This window comes from Panicum virgatum, chromosome 8N, assembly GCF_016808335.1.
Source record: "Panicum virgatum strain AP13 chromosome 8N, P.virgatum_v5, whole genome shotgun sequence".
Lineage (NCBI taxonomy): Eukaryota > Viridiplantae > Streptophyta > Magnoliopsida > Poales > Poaceae > Panicum > Panicum virgatum.
The window spans coordinates 34,359,570-34,366,897 of NC_053152.1; the positions used below are offsets into that span (position 1 = coordinate 34,359,570).

Consider the following 7,328-nt stretch of genomic DNA (forward strand, 5'->3'; position numbering starts at 1 on the left):
AATATCATATATTTAAAAAATAATTATATTTAAAAATATTATTATGCAATAGCTATTATATTATAGAGTACAAAATAATAAGTAGTAATACCAATAGCTATTAGTGCAGTTGCTAAACAGAGGACATAGATAATCCACAATATAGATGATGCTGATAAGCTTTTAGCACTTACAGATTGCTCTTTTATCTACTCAATTTGATATACTATTATTGCCATAGGAGATTTGAAATGGACTGAACTCCTCACATGGCTAATGCATAAGGTGGGTATATTTTAAGACATCAAGGTGAATTTTGATTAAATATAATTCATTTTAATAGACTCCTCATCGTTTCATGAGCAGCAGTCAACATAATTTTGCTGCAGTCAAGACCTACAATTCTGTGCAGAGCTAGACTTGGTCGGATTAACCTGCAACATGGTTTCACAAACATAGTCTTATTTGTTTAAATCATGTTACTGTGCTGCCGTGTGCTTAGAAAGTACTGAGCAAGATTGCTGCTTGATGTTGAAAGTTTGCAATCACCGAAGCTCAGTACCGGTGCAGCACACTGGAAACAAAACTGAAAGTAGCAACAACCACATAGCATAAATCTTGATCAGACTGGCTCATATACCGTCTTGTACAAAGTCCATTTTGATTAAATCTTTGCTAGAGTTCTTTTTTATCCTTTGGGATTAGGCAAACCGATTAATCTTCATTATTTTTAATATCAACTTTACCCTATTTTAACATTGGAGAATTTTGATCTGAAGTTGTAGAGCTGTTCAGGTGTGTGGTTGTAAAAGTTTTCAAAATATTGTTATTTTCTGTATTTGATGCCCCTTGAATGCTCAAAATATTTTGTTGTTAATATATTTTCATACTCTATGTATTGCGCTGGATATCTCTTGCTGCCCGTTGCACGAACCTAGTATTAGGCAAAAAGATTAATTGGCAGGATTGATTGACCGCTCATTTCTTTTCCTTACTTATTAGTATTGATTTCAAATGATATGGAAAATGGATAGTTGATGGAAAGGATTGATTGCCCAATCATATCCTTTCCTAATTTGTGTTGATTCCAAATATTTTCCTAACTTTGACGATTCCAAAGGAGAAGATGGGGGTGTCAGACCCGGGGCAGCGGGACTGCTTGTAGGCATAGAATATTCTAGAGTAAGGGATAGCTCATGGATGTACCTTACCTCTTTTGTAACTACCCGAATAGGTGTAGAACTAGTTGCAGTACAAAGGAAACTACCCGATTGTGTTGTAGTAGGGTTCCAACTGTGCTCGGCTAGAACTTTCCATGTAACCCTGTCCCCCCGGATATATAAGGGCGGACAGGGACCCCCTCGAAAGACATCAACACCTAAGGCAATACAAACCACCATACAGGACGTAGGGTATTACGCAACTCGCGGCCCGAACCTGTCTAAATCTTTGTGTTCCTTGCACCATCGAGTTCCAGAGCAGTCGATCCCTACCTATAAACATTACTGCTAAGGGTATCCCTGAGCAGGCCTGGCGGTAAACACCGACCGGGGGTATATTTCTATTTTCAAAATCAGGTATATTTCTATTTTCAAAATCAAAATATCGACAGTTCCAAAATTACAATAAATAAAATTAGGAATGTGTATCGGACAAATGGGAAGATTGAGGGTACATTAGGCAAAAAGATTGATTGGCAGGATTGATTGATCGCTCATTTCTTTTCCTTACTTATTCGTGTTGATTCAAAATGATATGGAAAATGGATAGTTGATTGACAGGATTGATTGGCCGATCACGTCCTTTCCTAATTCGTGTTGATTCCAAATACTTTCTTAACTTTACTAAATCGTGTGGTCAATCTACATCCTACATACATGTTGGCGGCATGCATGCACAATTCCTTGCGTGCAAATCAAAAGAAAGTATTCAACAAGCACCAAAATCAGAATTCAAATTTTTTGTTGTTGATTTAAATGCTTTTATCTTTTTAAAAATTTAAAAATATTCAATCAGCACCAAAAGTTCAAGCAATGAAATTCTTCCTCAAACGAACAAGTTACAGACACCGGAAATTTATGCAAAAGACATCCAAATAAAAACCAATGGTGGTGTAAGAGCACACTAGGGGTCGACCACTAAATAAAAAAAGTATTTAATAATAATAATAGGAATAGTAAAAAATTGGCCTATGAGGGACGGAAGAGCAAATTCTTGTGTGTCGTGACAGGCTAAGCAGGTCAATCTTAAGCAATTCTATATATATACACTCGACCAAAAAATTGGCCTATGAGGGTAGGCACCTGGTGTATGGAAGGCAATCACGAAATTGGAAATGTTGTATGGAAAGCAATCACGAAATTGGAGATGCTGTATGGAAAGCAATCATGAAATTGGAGATGCTGTATGGAAGGCAATCACTACGCGCGAGGATGACGGGCGACGTAGGGAAGACAAGCACAAAGATGGGTAGAGAAACTCACGGTGATGAAATTTTTTTGACTCTTACATGTGGGGCATTAAGATGTGTTTTGTGAGAGGGTGGATAGATTAATTCTTGGTGAGAAACGGTTTCAAATGTTTCAACTTTTATAGTATAGAAAACCACGATGACAGGTTGTGAATAGTTGGGATCACTGACCATATGGTGTGGGTGCTCCTTCTACCAAAAGGATTAATCCTATACTCAATGCAAATCTTATATTTCTAATTTCATTGCCAAACTCTTCATGATTTGCATGAAAATTTTTCCAATAGTGAGCATCGGACGGGTGCGAAGCACAATTTTTGAAGTGTTCACAACCGTTTAAATACCGGTGAAAATTAAAAAACAACTGAGTGATGTTTAGAGATTTCGTTCTTTTAATTGTGAGAGGAACACAACATATATTAATCGGCGGTCGGCGCTCCAATTTCTGCTGGGCCTAATTGTTTCCAGCATGCTCTTCAGCTGTTGAGGCCCGACCCAACACGTTACCGGACTCTTATATCAATTGAAAAATAGTTAGCGGATCGGGCCTCGTGCTATCCGTGCTCCGGTCCAGTCCAGTCCCGCTCTGTCCGCGGCGACGGCGACGCCCGTTCCCCATGCCGCCGGCGCCGGCGCGGTGGCGGCGCGGGGCCCGTTCGCCCGTGCCTCCGCGTCTCCTCCAGCGAGCCCTCCTCGTGGCCGCCTTCTCGGCGGCGGCCCTCATCCTACTCTTACTACTCCAGCACCACCACGGCCCTAAAGCCCCAAGCACTTCAACCGCGTCCCGCGCTCGCGTTTTCTCCGACGAGCTCCCCGAGGACTCGCCCTCCGCGGAGCAGGATGCGTGGGTTGGGGACGACGCGGTCGTTGGGGACGGGGCCACGTGCGCGTCGGTTGAGAGGATGGGGGAGGAGGCCGCGGGCGCGGGGCGGGGCTCGCCGGAGCTGGCCAGCCTGCGGGTCCGCGAGTTGATCCGGCGCCACTTCGAGCTCCACGGTGTGTTCCGATAACGAAGCGGGTCATCCCTTGATTTGATCCATCTATTTTTTTTAGCCTCCTGGAAATGCTGCGTGTTCATCAACCCACTGCGTTCTATCTGCGAGATATGGTTTGTTAATCACGCGCCGTATAGGTGAATTAGATTGTGATGGTTAAGTCATTTCATTTGATTGGATGGCCTGGTAGAGATCTGTGATCGTGCTCTGTCGAAGACAGTAGTTACTTCTGTGCTTAATTAAGGAACTTGGGGATGTAGCCCGGCAAGTGAGGAAGTGTTTAGTCTAGCTACTTAATGAAGGAATTGACTTATGTGCTCTGTGAGATTCACGACCACTAATGTATAGTGTTTATGTTGTTCAGAGTGCCAGAAGTGGAGAGAGCTCGAAATGATGTCTGCTTAAACACTTGCCGTCGTATTTTACCCCATTTCGGATTAGGATTGCAACCGATTTTACAGAGGTCTTATAGAACGTTTAAGCAAACTGAGTTTTGGTATATATCCATAGTTGTTGTATATCCACAAAAGGACTGTATCCAAACTTCTAGCATGGACCATTAATTCTGCTGCGTATATTTTCATAACCAGGTAAAACTATAATATCACAAAACTATTTATGTATGATGTTTTAGATAAAATTGAAAATTGAATAACTATCTCCTGCTGTTTGTGTGAATAGTTTGAGACATTGATTTACGTGATTCAACACAACATCCATTTACATGCATATTCATTCAGAAGTGTGATAGATGTTACCAGTTATCATACTTGTGCCCGTTACATGCATGGAAATGGACAACTAATATGCACATCACATAGTTCAGTCATAAATCAACTGTTGCAGCCAAAGTCTCTAGTTTTGCATGGAGAACTCAGTTGCTAGTTACATTCAGGAGCACAACGTTTATATATTCAATTAACTTGCCAGGAGCAGAAAGAGTGAGAACACTTCCTGCACATGAATTCTGCAAACAAGGCTTTGTGTTGGGGAAAGCGTCTGAAGCTGGATTTGGCAATGAAATGTACAAGATCTTAACAGCAGGAGCCTTGAGTGTCATGTTAAATCGATCTTTAATCATCGGGCAGACCAGGCATATGCCTTTACACTCATCTCCATTTCATCTTTATGTTTGATATGATTACTATGGGATAGGTTGAAAGCTTTGAGCTCTCTGAAACTTCAGAAATTTTGTTGACTATCCTTTGCTATTCCTTGCATATATAGTGTTAATGTTTAATTGTGACTTACCATTTTTCTGGTCCTTTCCCTATCTCACAGGGGATTGTATCCTTTTGGGGAGTACATTTCTTATACCAACCACTCGTTCACTATTCATGAAATCAAACATTTGTGGAGGAAACATCACTGTGCTAGAACATATGGTCGAGATCTGAATATAAGAGTGGACATCTTTGAAAACCCACTTGAGACCAATGTTCTGTGTAGTGACTGGAATAGCTGGAAGGATCCTATTATCTGGTTAGTACTACAGTTACTTCCTAGAATACGTTCTTGCCATGACTTGGACATGTTTTTGTTGTAATGGAGATAATTTTTCTAGGGCTTTAATTTACTTTAAAGTTACACTAGATGATAGAGGTATTTACTACATCTTGCACATCCAGAGGAAAAGGAATTAGGGTTTAGATAACCAGTTTTTTAATGTTCATCTTTTATTTCTTAGGTCTTAGGTAACCAGTCTATTGTCTTGTTTCTGTTACTCTATGTGCGGCTCCTTTGCTTTCTTTCACTTAGCTGTTTTTTTTTCATACAAAAACTAAATATCAAAAGCATGCTCAATGGTTCTTATCCACAATTTTAGGTTTGATGACACGACAGATGCAGTTGGGATTCAGTTTTTTTCTGAAGAATGTTCATCCTAGAATGAAGGCTGCTGCCTCGGCCCTTTTTGGATTGCCAGACTCGTTGGATGCCAGGCCTAACACATTTGGTGAACTTATGCGAGCTATCATATCTCCTTCCAGTACAGTCAAAGCAGCAGTTAACTGGGCTTTGAAAGGTGTGAATCCAGATATTGTTTTGCACATGCGCATGATGGCAAATAGGTATGGCACACTTGTGTGTGTGCTTGCGTAAATTGAATGAAACTATTATAAGTTGTCTACTCACTTTCAAAAGAATAATGACATTATGCGATTTTCACCTGTTAAATTATCTGTTTCATCAATAGGCACCAAAAATGCTTCTTTATACCAGAATTGTAAGTGGGACCTAGGATAGGTTTGTATTTTTCTTTTCTGATTTATAATTCTTTGATCTTAAGTTGGATCCTCTCTAGTTGAGTATGTTTGGACTTTGGAATAGTTTGTAATGACTAATTTGTATCATTTACTCATCTTTAAGATTGAGGACGTCCACCATCTATCATGTAAACAATCTGTTAACAACTCTTGTTAGTGTTGTACAAAGCACTTGGCAGTAGGCAAGGCACTGCATTTGCAGTTGGGTCGCACCTGGTGTGTAACAGCATATTAGGTGATGGTCGGTTAGGACAAATCCGGCAATATTTGGCTATGTTTTAGAACAGTGACTTCTCCACATTTTTTTATGTTTGAACATTTGAAAACTAAATCTTATTGTTGTTTTAGGCCAGTGCGAGCAAGAAAAGCTGCAGTTCTTTGTATTAAGAGAGCCCTACAGATTTGCTGTACGAAGGGTACACCTCGGGTGGCATTGGTCTCAGACACACCAGCATTTGTGAAGGAGATAAAGTCAGAAATCAGTGAGTTTGCAGAGGTTAGATGATTCATTAAATTTTCATGCACCCATGAAGTTTGGTTAGATTTCTCGTCTAAATCAATTGATTGTGTATTTCTGGAAATATTGAAAAGTTGGATGTTTATTCTGCGGTTGTTTGCAGGTACTTTATTTTGATTACAAGTTGTTTACAAAGACTTCTGGTCTACAGATAGTTGGAAATGCTAAGGTATATTCACACAACTGCATATTGTTAGTGTTTCCTCTACAGCTTCTGAACCTTACTAGAATTTTCTGGAGCAACCTTTTTATGCTAGACTTTTGTCATGAATTTTATAATTTATATTGAAAATGAAAAAAAATATACATCTTTCCTAAATTTGCTAGATTAGTAATACACACCTCTATTTTGCTAGTCTGGAGCTGGCCACCCAAATTTGGCAATGTTTCCAATTAAAATGGATGCTTATTTCTTAAAGTCATCGTGTGCATATTTTATCCTGCACTGATTTTGACAAATCATGTCTCTATGCTGTGTTTTTGGTTTGTCACATTCTTCCATAAATGTTAAATTTAGACAATATCATGCATGTATATAAGGTTCCTGCAACAAAATAATTGTACTTGTAGTGTGTGCATAGAGCCGCAACACACTGCAGTATTCCCTTTTTAAGAGAAAGATTCACCTGCTTTATAGAAGGAATATAATGGAATATTTCTTTGCTAATGATAGGATTGACATATGTACATTAGCTGCAAGATGTGCATGAGGCAACCTGGAAATGCGAATGTCTTTGTAAAGTGATCCACTACCGTTTCAAAAATTATCTTGGTCATAGACATTGGACATAGCACTATTGATTCTTGTAAGAAAAATTCTGGTTTGGCCTTGGAAAACAAATTTTCACTGCTTTTATTTTGATCAACAATCATTAGCATAAGGCATTTGAGGAATGTTGTGTGTATACTCTTGCATCCATAAAGTTGTGCATCTTGTTCCCTGAACTAAAGACCTTTCCTCTGCCAGCCTTTGGATTTTCGATCAAGAGACTGGGGATCAGCTCCAAGGTGGGTAGCATTTGTTGATTTCTTCCTAGCTGCACAGGCCAGATACGCAGTGGTCACTGGAGCACATCGTCGTGTGGGGACGACCTACGCTCAAC

At 39.7% G+C, this 7,328-nt stretch overlaps 1 pseudogene; it reads left to right on the plus strand.

The window, feature by feature from the left end:
• Positions 1-3,013: 3,013 nt before the first annotated feature.
• On the plus strand, positions 3,014-7,079 carry LOC120686845 (annotated as a pseudogene).
• Positions 7,080-7,328: the final 249 nt, after the last annotated feature.